This window comes from Salarias fasciatus, unplaced genomic scaffold (genome assembly GCF_902148845.1).
Source record: "Salarias fasciatus unplaced genomic scaffold, fSalaFa1.1, whole genome shotgun sequence".
NCBI classification, from domain to species: domain Eukaryota; kingdom Metazoa; phylum Chordata; class Actinopteri; order Blenniiformes; family Blenniidae; genus Salarias; species Salarias fasciatus.
The window spans coordinates 1,498,858-1,512,910 of NW_021941374.1; the positions used below are offsets into that span (position 1 = coordinate 1,498,858).

Consider the following 14,053-nt stretch of genomic DNA (forward strand, 5'->3'; position numbering starts at 1 on the left):
TGCCGAGGAGCTAACGGATGCTGCTAACTGTGCTAACAGTGCTAGCAGTGCTAATGCTGAGGAGCTCCTGGATGGCGCTAACTCTGCTAACAGTTCTAGCAGTCCTAATGCCAAGGAGCTAACAGATGGTGCTAACTGTGCTAACAGTTCTAGCAGTGCTAATGCCGAGGAGCTAACGGATGCTGCTAACTGTGCTAACAGTGCTAGCAGTGCTAATGCTGAGGAGCTCCTGGATGGCGCTAACTCTGCTAACAGTTCTAGCAGTCCTAATGCCAAGGAGCTAACAGATGGTGCTAACTGTGCTAACAGTGCTAGCAGTGCTAATGCCGAGGAGATCCCGGATGGCGCTAACTGTGCTAACAGTGCTAGCAGTGCTAATGCCGAGGAGCTCCTGGATGGTGCTAACTGTGCTAACAGTTCTAGCAGTGCTATTGCCGAGGAGCTAACGGCTGATGCTAACTGTGCTAACAGTGCTAGCAGTGCTAATGCCGAGGAGATCCCAGATGGCGCTAACTGTGCTAACAGTGCTAGCAGTGCTAATGCCGAGGAGCTCCCAGATGGCGCTAACTGTGCTAACAGTGCTAATGCCAAGGAGCTAACGGATGGCGCTATTAGTGCTAACAGTGCTAGCAGTGCTAATGCCGAGGAGATCCCGGATGGGGCTAACTGTGCTAACAGTGCTAGCAGTGCTAATGCCGAGAAGATCCCAGATGGCGCTAACTCTGCTAACAGTGCTAGCAGTGCTAATGCTGAGGAGCCCCTGGATGGCGCTAACTGTGCTAACAGTGCTAATGCAGAGGAGCTAATGGATGGCGCTAACAGTGCTAACAGTGCTAGCAGTGCTAATGCCGAGGAGCTAACGGATGGTGCTAACTGTGCTAACAGTGCTAATGCCGAGGAGCTAACGGATCGTGCTAACAGTGCTAGCAGTGCTAATGCCGAGGAGCTAACGGATGGTGCTAACAGTGCTAGCAGTGCTAATGCCGAGGAGATCCCGGATGATGCTAACAGTGCTAATGCCGAGGAGCTAACGGATGGCGCTAGAAGTGCTAATGCCGAGGAGATCCCGGATGGCGCTAACAGTGCTAACAGTGACAGCAGGGCTAATGCCGAGGAGCTAACGGGTGGCGCCAACTGTGCTAACAGTGCTAGCAGTGCTAATGCCGAGGAGCTCCTGGACATTGCTGTCTTAACAGTGCTAACAGTGCTAGCAGTGCTAATGCCGAGGAGATCCCGGATGATGCTAACAGTGCTAATGCCGAGGAGCTAACGGATGGCGCTAGAAGTGCTAATGCCGAGGAGATCCCGGATGGCGCTAACAGTGCTAACAGTGACAGCAGGGCTAATGCCGAGGAGCTAACGGGTGGCGCTAACTGTGCTAACAGTGCTAGCAGTGCTAATGCCGAGGAGCTCCCGGACAACGCTGTCTTAACAGTGCTAACAGTGCTAATGCCGAGGAGCTAATGGATGGCGCTAACTGTGCTAACAGTGCTAGCAGTGCTAATGCCGAGGAGCTCCTGGACAGCGCTGTCTTAACAGTGCTAACAGTGCTAGCAGTGGTAATGCCGACGAGCTCCTGGATGGTGCTAACTGTCTTAACAGTGCTAGTGCCGAGGAGCTCTTGAGCGGCGTGCTGATGCCCAGGGCCCCCTGAACAGGGTGCTCACGCTGAGGCATCCTGACTGGGGCACAAATGCTTTGGGGCCGACTGTGGAAGACAGAGACTGTCCAAGCTGTCTCTCCAGCAACACAGAGTGAGTGGACTGTTAAAAGTAGAGATGATCTGCTGTGCATCCAGCCCGGCTAGCTCAGTCGGTAGAGCATGAGACTCTTAATCTCAGGGTCGTGGGTTCGAGCCCCACGTTGGGCGCTAGCTTTTTAGCCTTTCTCTTTTGTCAGTCGGGCTTCAATTCAAATTTACCCACTTTGTGGATAGTGTGTCTTTTTCTCACATTGTTTGTGTGTACGATTGGTCTGACACACACACACACACACACACACACACCCCAACACCCCCATCTGTACAAAGGAAAGCCAGTCAGTGTGCCTGTTGTTCTCCCACTGTGAGGCAGATGTGGAGAAATGGTCACATGGCCTGTCATGTGAGCATTGGTGGTTCAGTGGTAGAATTCTCGCCTGCCACGCGGGAGGCCCGGGTTCGATTCCCGGCCAATGCAACTGAGCTTTTTCATTTTTTTCCTCGTTACCATTGGTTGTTCCAGGCAGAGACATGATAACAATGCTTTGCATTCAGTTCTGAGGCGTCAGGTATCTTAAAACCTTTGAACAGTCCTGTGGATCGGTGTCCCTCTTCCAGGCTGCGGTCTGGGCTGGCTCCCAGGCCTCGTTGGCGCAGTAGGCAGCGCGTCAGTCTCATAATCTGAAGGTCGTGAGTTCGAGCCTCACACGGGGCACATGTTTTAGTTCCCAGTTTTATTTTATGGCTCTCTGGAAAACTTTTGGGTTTCAGTTGGGTTAGGATGAGGGGACACCAATATTTACTGAGATAACATTCTGTCCATGTCGGCTGTGTTCATGTCCCTCTGCTCAGCTGATCGATCAGCTGATTGCTGCTGCAGGAGCTCCTCATGCTGTTTTATTCAACAAGGCCAGATCTTCTGCTGCTGTCTCGGCTTACGGGCCGAACAGCAGTGCAGAGTATCCAGCCTTCTTGGAGTCCCTGGGAGGGGTGCTGGACAGTGCTCCGACTGGGGACTCCATTGTTCTACTGGGGGACTTCAACGCCCACGTGGGCAGTGACAGTGAGACCTGGAGGGGGTGACTGGATCGCACAGCCTCCCTGATCTGAACCCGAGTGGTGTTCTGTTATTGGACTTCTGTGCTAGTCACAGTTTGTCCATAACGAACACCATGTTCGAGCACAGGGGGGTCCATAAGTGCACTTGGCACCAGGACACCCTAGGTTGGAGGTCGATGATCGACTTTGTTGTCGTGTCATCTGACCTCTGACCTCCTGTCTTGGACACTCGGGTGAAGAGAGGAGCAGAGCTGTGGACCGATCACCACCTGGTGGTGAGTTGGATTCGCTGGCGGAGGAGGAAACCGGACAGACTTGGCAGACCCAAACGTGTTGTGAGGGTCTGCTGGGAACGTCTGGTGGAACCCTCTGTCAGCAGGGTTTTCAACTCCCACCTCCGGGAGAGCTTCTCTCATGTCCTGAGGGAGGCTGGGGACATTGAGTCCCAGGGGACCATGTTCTCCACCTCCATTGTTGAAGCAGCTGCTCGGAGCTGTGGTCGTAAGGTCTCCGGTGCCTGTTGTGGCGGCAACCCCCGAACCCGGTGGTGGAGACCGGAAGTAAGGGCTGCTGTTCAGCTGAAGAAGGAGTCCTGGAGACTCCAGAAGCAGCTGACAGGAACCAGCAGGCCAAGAGAACTGCAGCCCGAGTGGTTGTGGAGGCAAAAACTCGGGTCTGGGAGGAGTTCAGGAGGCCATGGAGGAAGACTACCGGTCTGGCAAACCGTCCGGTGCCTCAGGAGGGGAAAGCAGGGGAAATCCGACCAACCACCGAGGTGAAGTCACCGAGGTGGTTGGTCAGCTCCTCGGTCTCAAGGCACCGGGGGTGGACGAGATATTTCATGTGTTTAGTCTAAATGAAGGGTGAAGTGGTGTCACTGGGAAGCAGCTGTGGAATACTGTTCTACAGAAGCTGGAGGGTTTGTCTCTAGTGAGACCAGCTGGCTCCTTACTGAGGATCGACCGATGTGGCTTTTTTAGGCCCGATGCCGATTATCGGTACTTCTGGAAACCGACAACAGACATGTTGAACCGATATTCATCTGCAGTAAAAGTGAACATTTTGGCATCAAAATTTCGAATAACACACCTGGGGTTTGACTGAATACAGTATGACATTTCTTTGTTTTTTTACACTGTAAATCTGTGATTAAAAAACACCTTGAATTTTGTAGAATAGACACAGAACAGTGCAAATCTTGGTTGGAAATACTCAAACAAGTCAGTCAGTTTAGATGGTTGATCTGGATTTGGCCACTGTCTTTGTTTTTGAAACAGGTCCTGTGTTTTAGGTTGAGATAAATTTGCTGTTCCTGCCTGAGGTGAAGTTGCGTTTCCCAGCTGCAGCTGTGCAGTTGCTTACAAGTCACTATGATGGATCCTAAGATGGGACCACAAGTTTGAAGTATCGAAGGTTTTAGGATTTGTTCCTCCTCCCAGGCCGACATGTTCCTTGCAGGTACTGCAGACTGTTTTTTCCTGCGATTGGAGGAGTGAAATAATCCCATACAGCACTTGTCCTCCTCTTTGATCCTTCCATCTGTAATGAGGATTTAGAGAAAGAGGGACACAAAGAAAGAGTGAAATGTATGAAACTGAAATGAAATGAAACTAATGTATTACAGCAAAACACCTTTGGAAAATCTGGAGTTGGTCTCAATTATTTAAATACGGTAGTGGAAAAAAATAATTTACACAAATGCTGTAACGTATAATTGTCCATTTGATGGAACTCCTTATACAGTACTTAGAGTCTAGTCGAGCTGTGACCAACAGTTAATGGTGTCTGGTTTTCTTTCTCAGGTGAATCTGATCCATCCTGGTTAAGTGCAAACATCAAATAGCATTATTAGTTTTTCAGACTTCTTTCCATTAAAGTAATTTGTAATTTCATTAATCAGTCTCATTTTTTTCCAGTAAAACAACTTTTATTGTAATGCCTAGTCAATTTGGTATTTAAATGTACTTTTTTAAAGGTCTAATACACGATTTTCTCGAAAAGACGAAGTCCCACGTCTGTTACTCACTTTTTGAACAACGCCATGCTCCAGACCATCCGCCCGGCTCTCCTGCTTCTCCCAGGAAACACGGAAGTGTACGAGCGCGATCTCCTCTTCTCCGGCGTGCACGGCTCTGTTTACAGTTTCTGCGATCCGCCTCGCTCATAAATAAAGCTTTTTTTTCCGAAACAGTTACAGTTTCATTATGTCAGACTCGCCATCGGTCAGTACTAGCTCAGAAGCTCACCGGCTACAGAAACACTCTGAATGCGCAAAAGGGAGAAGCTGATTGGGCGCAAGCACGGAGAACCGCCTTACGAAAGCAGCTCGTCAGAATGATTGACAAACAGACCCACCAGTTATTTAGGTGATCCACCCGGAAATCAAAATGTTGTATTACACCTTTAAGTGCAGGTCTTGATGTTGTGCAGTGTAATGCAGACAGGTCTACCAGTAAATGATTTGTAGCATGTGAAAGTGGAAAGCTGGTCTTTTAAAATCAGGCACAGTGCAGTAATAATTACTACTGACTACAAGATCATACAACCTCTGATAGGGAGGCGGTAATACCTTCAGGACTGTAACTGTAACTTTTCTGTGAGACACTTTCTGTAGTCTGACCTTCCGCCATCAGTTGCTGACTTTACTTGGACCTGCATCTGGAGGAGGCGCCTTGATTCACTGGCTGTCTGCTGTTGTGCAGCCAATCAGTGGGAGCTGTGGGCCCAGAGTAGTGACTTCAGGCCAAGAGAGAGGTTCTGGTCTGGTTCCGGCCTGGTTCTGGTCTGGTTCCGGCCTGGTTCTGTCCTGGTTCCGGCCTGGCTCTATCCTGGTTCTGGCCTGGTTCTGGCCTTCTGGCCTGGCTCTGGCCTGGTTCTGGCCTGGTTCTGGCCTGGCTCTGGCCTGGTTCCGGCCTGGTTCTGGTCTGGTTCCGGCCTGGTTCTGGCCTGGTTCTGGCCTGGCTCTGGCCTGGTTCAGGCCTGGTTCTGGCCTGGTTCTGGCCTGGCTCTGGCCTGGTTCTGGCCTAGCTCTGGCCTGGTTCTGGCCTGGCTCTGGCCTGGTTCTGGCCTGGCTCTGGCCTGGTTCTGGCCTTCTGGCGTGGCTCTGGCCTGGTTCCGGCCTGGTTCTGGTCTGGTTCCGGCCTGGTTCTGGCCTGGTTCTGGCCTGGCTCTGGCCTGGTTCAGGCCTGGTTCTGGCCTGGTTCTGGCCTGGCTCTGGCCTGGTTCTGGCCTGGCTCTGGCCTGGTTCTGGCCTAGCTCTGGCCTGGTTCAGGCCTGGTTCTGGCCTGGTTCTGGCCTGGCTCTGGCCTGGTTCTGGCCTAGCTCTGGCCTGGTTCTGGCCTGGTTCAGGCCTGGTTCTGGCCTGGTTCTGGCCTGGCTCTGGCCTGGTTCTGGCCTGGCTCTGGCCTGGTTCTGGCCTAGCTCTGGCCTGGTTCAGGCCTGGTTCTGGCCTGGTTCTGGCCTGGCTCTGGCCTGGTTCTGGCCTAGCTCTGGCCTGGTTCTGGCCTAGCTCTGGCCTGGTTCAGGCCTGGTTCTGGCCTGGTTCTGGCCTGGCTCTGGCCTGGTTCTGGCCTAGCTCTGGCCTGGTTCTGGCCTAGCTCTGGCCTGGCTCTGGCCTGGTTCTGGCCTGCTGTCTGCTCCAGCAGTGTTCCAGCAGCCTTTGCTGCCTCCTCCAGCCGCTGTGTTAAAGCCTGGGGCTCCACCTAGTGGCAGCAGACAGTAAAGACAGCGGTTCCAGGCCTGAGCGGCCCTGACAGTGAACTGCAGCAGTCAGTGCTCTACACCGTGAGTACAGAGTAAAGTAGTACTGTGCTGTCATGAGTACTTTACTGTAAGCAATCCTACTGAGTCTGTCTGGGAGGATCCACACAATGATACTTTTACTCTAGAAATGGTACTCCAGTGATACTTTTACTCTGTAAATGGAACTATAGTGATACTTTTTCACTAGAAATGGTACTATAGTGATACTTTTACTCTATAAATGGAACTACAGTGATACTTTTTCACTATAAATGATACTATAGTGATACCTTTTCACTATGAGTGGTACTCTAGTGATACTTTTTCACTGTAGATGGTTTTATAGTGATACTTTTCAGTATGGCTCATGCTATAGTCACACTTTTTCACTATAAATGGTACTATAGTCATACTTTTGCACTGTGGATGGTAGGGATGAACAGATCCACATTTTTCACTTCCGATCCGATCCCAATACCTGAATTTGAATATCTGCTGATACCAATACTATTCCGATACCAGAGCTCTGTTTGCTTTAATATTATTATCGTTTTTGTTGATTTTATGTTTTATGATTTTTTTGATTTAGGCTGTAATGAACTCATCTGTACAGGTAAGTATGATATGTACGAATGTATGCAGCTATGTCTCAAAAGGCAACTTGTTACTTGTTACAAATGCTTCTGCCTTTTCAAACATCAGTGGCAGATTCTCTAACGAAGAGGAGCATCTCAGCATCTCAGCCTGGCTGAAAGCCTGCTCTCAGCATCAGGATGTTGGCTGCAGTGCTGAATAGCCGCTCACTGTCCACACTGCTGCAGGGTGCAGCTTGAAGAGTCAAAGAAACTTTATTGTCCGTCACATAGCGACAGTAGTCGACACAGGAAGAGGCAGAAGACGAAAATGAAGCTTCATTGACCATGAATCATTAGCTCTCGGATACAAACAAACATGTGCTGTTGTGAGACTAGTTTGGAGTAAATGAGAGTTTGGGAATCACTGTGAAATCAGTTCAACGGAAACCAGTAGAGCAGACATGGCCCATGGATCAGACATTTACAATCCGGGAAGTTCTTTGGTATCGGAACCCCATACCGATACTGGATCAGACAGCCCCATCCCCAGTGGATGGTGCTATACTGATACTTGTTCACGATGCATGGTACTATGGTGATACTTCTACTCTATAAATGATACTATAGCGATACTTCTACTCTATAAATGGTACTCTAGATACTATAGCGATACTTTTTCACTATGGATGGTACTACAGTGACACTTTTACTCTGTAAATGGTACTGTAGTGATACCTTTTCACTCTACATGGCACTCTCGTGATGCTTGCTCACTCTAAATGGTAGTATATTGGTACGTTTACTGTATGTGGTACTTTGCTGATAATGTGATAAGTGATTCTTTTCCTCTTAAATGGCAATATAAATACTTTTCCACTTTGGTAGGGTTCACATAGGTTCAATGTTTGGAGGATGAAAAGGAAATCCCTCCCCGTCGGGGAATCGAACCCCGGTCTCCCGCGTGACAGGCGGGGATACTCACCACTATACTAACGAGGAGATGTTCAGGCTGTCTTTTGTTGTGGCTCATGACCCGACACGCACACACACACACACACACACACACACTCGGAATGTCCACAGGCTTGGTGTGTGTGTCCGTCTTGGTTGAGTCCAGCCTGTGTCTGAGGGTCTCTCACAGCCGGAGAGAAGCTGCACAGTGCATGTGTAACAAGCACACACACACACACACACACACAATGGGGGAGGGCGTTGTCGGTGTAGCGTTGCTCGCGTCGCTCGCTGTAATGGCAATGCCTTGACATGTGAGCATTGGTGGTTCAGTGGTAGAATTCTCGCCTGCCACGCGGGAGGCCCGGGTTCGATTCCCGGCCAATGCAGCAGAGTTTTTTTGTACATTAGGTTTGGATTTTCACAAAGACAATAACGTGCAGATTTACATTATGGACTCGTCGTTTTCGTACCTCTCCAAAATGTTCTCTACATGTCAAACAAACATCAGGCTTCACAGTCGGCATGATTTCATGTTTTTTATTGTTCATTTGATTATTAAAATCAAAACTTTAGTAAATACAAATCTGAGAAGTTCCTCTGTGTGAAAACACAAACAGCAGAAAAAGGATGTCCTCCCCGTCGGGGAATCGAACCCCGGTCTCCCGCGTGACAGGCGGGGATACTCACCACTATACTAACGAGGAGATGCTGTGCCAGGCCCTCATTGGCTGGCTTCTGAACCAGGAAGTGCTCCACAGCCGTGCGGCCTGTTGGCTGCTCTGAGTCGTAGTGGAGCCGCCCTCCTGGTGGGAACCTGCCCCTCACACAGCATTGGTGGTTCAGTGGTAGAATTCTCGCCTGCCACGCGGGAGGCCCGGGTTCGATTCCCGGCCAATGCAACACATCCTTTTCTTGACCGTGTGAGTGGAGGCTAAGACAGTGGTGAGGTGTGCTGCAGCTGGGACAGGGGAGTTCACCAGGGATCACCTCTGAGCCCCTTCTTGTTTGCTACGGTGGTGGACGGGGTGACAGACGAGGCTGGACAGGAGTCTCCATGGACTACGATGTTTGCAGATGACACTGTGATCTGTAGTGAGAGCAGGGAGCAGGTGGAGGAGAAGCGAGAGGAGAGGAGAGGAATGAAGGTTAGCTGCAGCTGTGTGAATGAGAGGGAAAAGTGAGGTTACAGGAGGAAGAGGATTTTAAAAGTACTTAGGGTCAACAGTCCAGAACAGTGGAGAGTGTGGAAAAGAGGTGAAGAAGCGAGTACAGGCAGGCTGGAACGGCTGGAGAGAAGTGTCAGGTGTGATGTGTGATAGAAGAGTTTCAGCTGAAATGAAAGGAACAGTCTACAAAACTGAGGTAAGACCAGCCATGACCAGCAGTCCGTCTGGGCTTTTCAAAGAACTCTTCCAGAGCCTGAGTGAACAAACTAATGCAGTGTTGCGGTCAACATCCTTGCCGCTTTGTAGCAAACTTGCGACTCAGTGTCTCTTTAAACGGCTATGCAGAAAAAGAACGTCATCCACTGTCCCTGGTTTCAACTGTCTTCTGCGCTCTGGATCACAAATCCAGCTGTGGAAAAGTCTCGCTCACTTGCTGCACTTGAAGCCGGAATTAACAAGATTGAAGGAGCGATGTGCGCCAAATCTAGGAAGACTGATGCATGCTCCTTCACCAGTTGAGAATGTTGAAATTATCCACCACCTTTGTCTTGAAGTTGATGTGTTTGGTCACTTCATCCCGAGTGCTGGAATCATCGCTGGAAGCAGAATCTTCGACATCAGATAATGCCTCCATCCTTGCTCAGGTTTCTTCTCAGGCGGTGGGACACAAGCAGTGGCACAGTGTTCAGGCGATCCACGCTTGAGCAATACATTATGGTTATGCAACTTTATAATACTAACCACAAAAGAAAGGCAAATGGAAAAAAAACATGAAAATCCAAAGTGATACATACATAATATATACAAGTTAGGCTACCAGTATGCACACATACATAAATACACTGTGAAAAATACATTGTGTTGGCTAATTCTCACCTTTAAGAAGGCGTGGCACTTCGTGGTGCACTGTTGCCACCTCGTGTTCATCTGCAAGAAGGTTAAGACTTTTCAGCTGTGGATGCAGAAACATGGCCAGCTCATGCAGGAGGTGGACCTCGTACTTGTCGAGCAGGATTTTGAGGCATTTCTACAATTCTACAATTTCATTTGGCAGACGCTTTTGTCCAAAGCGACGTACAACACAAGCAAGAATTCAGACATGAGAAAGAAAACTTTAGTAAGTGCTTCAACTGCTTCAAGTGCGAATGGTCGGAGGAGTTACATTTCCCCTTCAGAGAGGAAAATGTTTGGTCATCAGTGGAGGAGTGGGAGTACACACAGGCGGGAGGGGGAGTGGGAGAGCCAGTGATTGGACGGCTTCTCGCAGGGCGGGGATTTCTCTAGCAGAGTGCTTGCTTCTGCAGGCAGGCAGACACAGTGGCTGCAGATCTGCTCTGCAAGTCGGTGGCCAGCTGTAAGAAATTAATTGTGCAACGACAGACCGTGGTTTATAAGCGTATTGATCCGTGTATGTCGTACCGAATGGTTCGGTTAAAAACCGAGAACCGCAGCACCCCTCGTCGGTACAGTGTTATGCACGTGTGCAGCACAGCTGAGTCTTGTGACTGAGCGAAGGGCTGCCACTATGTTTGAACCCCTGTCTGTAACGTACACCAGTTTGGAGAAGAACTCCTTAATGTTGAATCTTCTCAGGGCTTGGATGACTGCTGGCTTGATTAGGGATGCACGTGGTTAACTGAGAACAGGAACTTTGACCGATCAATAGTATTGTTTTTTTTTTCTTAGCTGCAGCTGGAGCGGAGCTCTCCACAGAGCCGTGCGTCTTCCTGCAGCTGGCATTATATTACAGATATCACTGACGGCGCTGCAGACGACTCCTTCAGCCACTGATTAATTCCAGCTGCCTTCGTGTTGTATAGTAGGGGAGTTTGTGTATCTTTGTGCTCATTTACACATGTGGCACAAAACCGCGTTACACTGAATATTATGTTTTATCTACAGACTGTTTATCTGCTCCTTTATTACAGATAATTTAGAGATTAAGCGCATTAAGCACATACATTGTCAGTACGTTGTCATTTAATATTAAGCCTTTTTTTCTGTTTCTGCATCGCGGGGGCGGCGCCGGAGCGATTAGGTACTTTCATTTCTGTCGCAGACCTTGGCCTCCCTCCAGACAGAGTCTGCGCTCTCTGTCCAAGAGTTTTCCACTCTCTCGGTGTCTTTGAGTGGAGCGATCAGGCTGGAGCGCCATCTGCCGTCACTTTTACCGTCATCTCTTGTTTGCTGTGGCGCTCTGGCGCATGCGTATACCGGTGTTGTGCCAAAACTTGATTTTTGCCAGAAAGTGATTTCAGTTTTTGGCAAGCAAAATAATCTGATTTAGACATTGTAATGTCCCTTTACTCATTTTTTAAGTGGTATAAAGTATTGGTTGTGTTGTAAATCTGACTCTGCCGTGTTATATTAAAGGTGCTGTAGGCAGGATTCGGCATCTCCGCCATCTTGCTTAGGTTTACCTAAGCAAGATGGCGATTTGACCCATCTAAGATGGCGATTTGAAACCCAGCACAGCCAATCCTGTCCTGTTTTCTCTGACAATCAATCAATCAATCAATCAATTTATTTTTGTATAGCCCAGTATCCCAACATCAGCTGCCTCAGAGGGCTTCAAGATGTTACATTGGTCGGTAAAAGTAAAAACAGTGAATAAGCATAATGGTAATATGTCAATATTCACAGTAACGAGACAGAATGAAGCAACCACCGCCTTCGACCCTCACATCCAGCAAGAAAAAACTCCAAAAACCCAGTGGGAAAAGAAGAAATCTTGGGGAGAACCACAGTATGGAGGGATCCCTCTCCCAGGGACGGACAGCTTTGGCAACAGCTAGCATGAGACAATAAGAAGTAAAGCCTAGGACAATGACATCACGCCCTTACGCAAGTTAAGCCCCTCCCACAACAACGTGCCATGAACGCCCCTCGACCAGTCACGGTTAGAGCCTCATGGGCTCTTCTGATTGGTCAAAGATACCTGGAGCTGTGAGATTCCTTTTCAGCTCAGAACAGAGACAGATGGAAACACTGCGCCCTCGCGGTAGAGCAGTTATGCTACACTCCTAAAGGATTATCAGTGGATACTCTAACATTTAATCCAAAGAAAACACAGAGTAACTTTACTGCACTTTTTACAGGCAGTGAACCCAGCAACTTGATTATTTTCCTCATCTCTGATTACGCCAAAACGCTCCCAAACTTTATACTCAGCTCTCGAGGATGAATTTTCAGCTAATTTGTGTTGTGGCTGTGTGTATGTTTGCTTGTACTCTTTGCTCTGCAGCTTCGCTCTCACATCCGCCGCCATTTTTGTTGATTTGGTCAACCGGAAATGGATGCAGAGGAGACGCGGTGCAAGCTGCAGTCGCAACTTTACAAAGAGCTTCCAACTTACGTTTTTATTTTATTTTATTTATTATTTTATATTGATTCTCATGAGTCAATCTACAACCCGCGACCCGACCCGCAAGCTATTTTTCCCACCCAGATCCGAACCCGAGAAAAAAAAAAGTTTTTAAAAACCACCTGCAAATCAGCTGTTTTTGGGGGTACCGACCCAGTGCAGGACTCTGCTACAGGGTCCTTCATCTCTGCTTCTTCAGCAAGAGCTGCCAGATTCCTCTGACGAGGTGAAATGGCTGTGTCTTGGGACAGCCATCTTGTGTCCTTCACTTCCTAATGTCCAAAGAACACATAAAGAGGACACAATAAAATCAAAGAGGGCCGATCGCAGAAACTGTAAACAGAGCCGTGCACGCCCGGGGAAGATGTGGTCGCGCTCACACGCTTCCGACATTGATAGGCGTTTCCTCTGGAGAAGCCGTCGAGCAGGCAGGATGGTCTGGCGCATGCGCGTTTTTCAAAAAGCGAGTGACAGACGTTTGGCTTCATCTTTTCGGGAAAATCCTGTATTACACCTTTAAGTAGCCTCAAAGGTTCAATAACCTAAGAATTACTATTGCAACAACACATCATTGGTAGGGTAAAACTAACCTGTCTCACGACGGTCTAACCCCAGCTCACGTTAATTAATGCATTAATGATGTAAATAACTTTATAATCATCAAACTCAAGTTCTATTCAACTTCATGAACATTAATAATTCAGCCCTCCTGAATGCTGGGTTCAGTCTGGCCTGTAGAGAACAGTTCTTCAGAGAGAAAGCAGCAGGTTTCAGCTGCTCTGAGCTTTTATTACTTTCTCCTGAAGGCTGTAAAACTGAAACAAACCAGATAAACATAGAAGTGAACAAATACACAAGATGGACCACAACATACATCACTGTCTGAAAACTAAACCAGTCAGTATTTAAAATCAAAGCTGCTAGCTCAATGCTAACTATTAATGGAAACGCCATTGACATGCTAATGGAATTAGCATCTGCGTTGAAACTTCAAAACAAACTGACAAACTCACAAGTATCAGTTCCACCGCCATCCTGAACATCAGCTAAGTATACTTGAGTACTTACAGGCAGATATTTTCGATGCGCTGTTTGAAATGAACCTGAGAAAAACCACCAGCAGCCACACTGCTCAGTCTTCTTCTCTCACTGCTGCAGGCTGACACTCTGTCCAGCTCACTAGCTCCCCCTAACGGGGGGCGGAGCCACTGCATGGAGCAGAGGCAGTACAGCTCACCGGGACTCTGGCTCCATCCAGTCCTCCATTATAGCACCACCCCGTTTTTGAGAATACCATTTCTGTAAAAAAATATCGTCTTATATTTGGGCCAATACGGCACATACATTGACAAGCGACGTTTAGCCTAGGGGGGGGCAAGAAAAGCCTGGCGACTCACCAGGCCTACAAAGCACTGAGGGAAACCCTGCTGTTAACTTATTCTCAGTTCATCAAACCCAGAAAACAATCTCAGCTAAATCCACCCATCATGAAAGT

The 14,053-nt window shown here is 48.5% G+C and overlaps 7 non-coding genes across 7 annotated transcripts; 5 read left to right on the forward strand and 2 right to left on the reverse strand.

The window, feature by feature from the left end:
• The first annotated feature begins 1,797 nt into the window (after nucleotides 1-1,797).
• trnak-cuu (transfer RNA lysine (anticodon CUU)) lies at nucleotides 1,798-1,870 on the forward strand. The gene has a single exon. It is a non-coding gene; the product is annotated as a tRNA-Lys (tRNA).
• A 236-nt stretch (nucleotides 1,871-2,106) lies between these two features.
• On the forward strand, nucleotides 2,107-2,177 carry trnag-gcc (transfer RNA glycine (anticodon GCC)). Its single transcript has one exon. It is a non-coding gene; the product is annotated as a tRNA-Gly (tRNA).
• A 164-nt stretch (nucleotides 2,178-2,341) lies between these two features.
• On the forward strand, nucleotides 2,342-2,414 carry trnam-cau (transfer RNA methionine (anticodon CAU)). The gene has a single exon. It is a non-coding gene; the product is annotated as a tRNA-Met (tRNA).
• Nucleotides 2,415-8,001: 5,587 nt separating this feature from the next.
• On the reverse strand, nucleotides 8,002-8,073 carry trnad-guc (transfer RNA aspartic acid (anticodon GUC)). The gene has a single exon. It is a non-coding gene; the product is annotated as a tRNA-Asp (tRNA).
• Nucleotides 8,074-8,343: 270 nt separating this feature from the next.
• trnag-gcc (transfer RNA glycine (anticodon GCC)) lies at nucleotides 8,344-8,414 on the forward strand. The gene has a single exon. It is a non-coding gene; the product is annotated as a tRNA-Gly (tRNA).
• A 246-nt stretch (nucleotides 8,415-8,660) lies between these two features.
• trnad-guc (transfer RNA aspartic acid (anticodon GUC)) lies at nucleotides 8,661-8,732 on the reverse strand. The gene has a single exon. It is a non-coding gene; the product is annotated as a tRNA-Asp (tRNA).
• A 124-nt stretch (nucleotides 8,733-8,856) lies between these two features.
• trnag-gcc (transfer RNA glycine (anticodon GCC)) lies at nucleotides 8,857-8,927 on the forward strand. Its single transcript has one exon. It is a non-coding gene; the product is annotated as a tRNA-Gly (tRNA).
• Nucleotides 8,928-14,053: the final 5,126 nt, after the last annotated feature.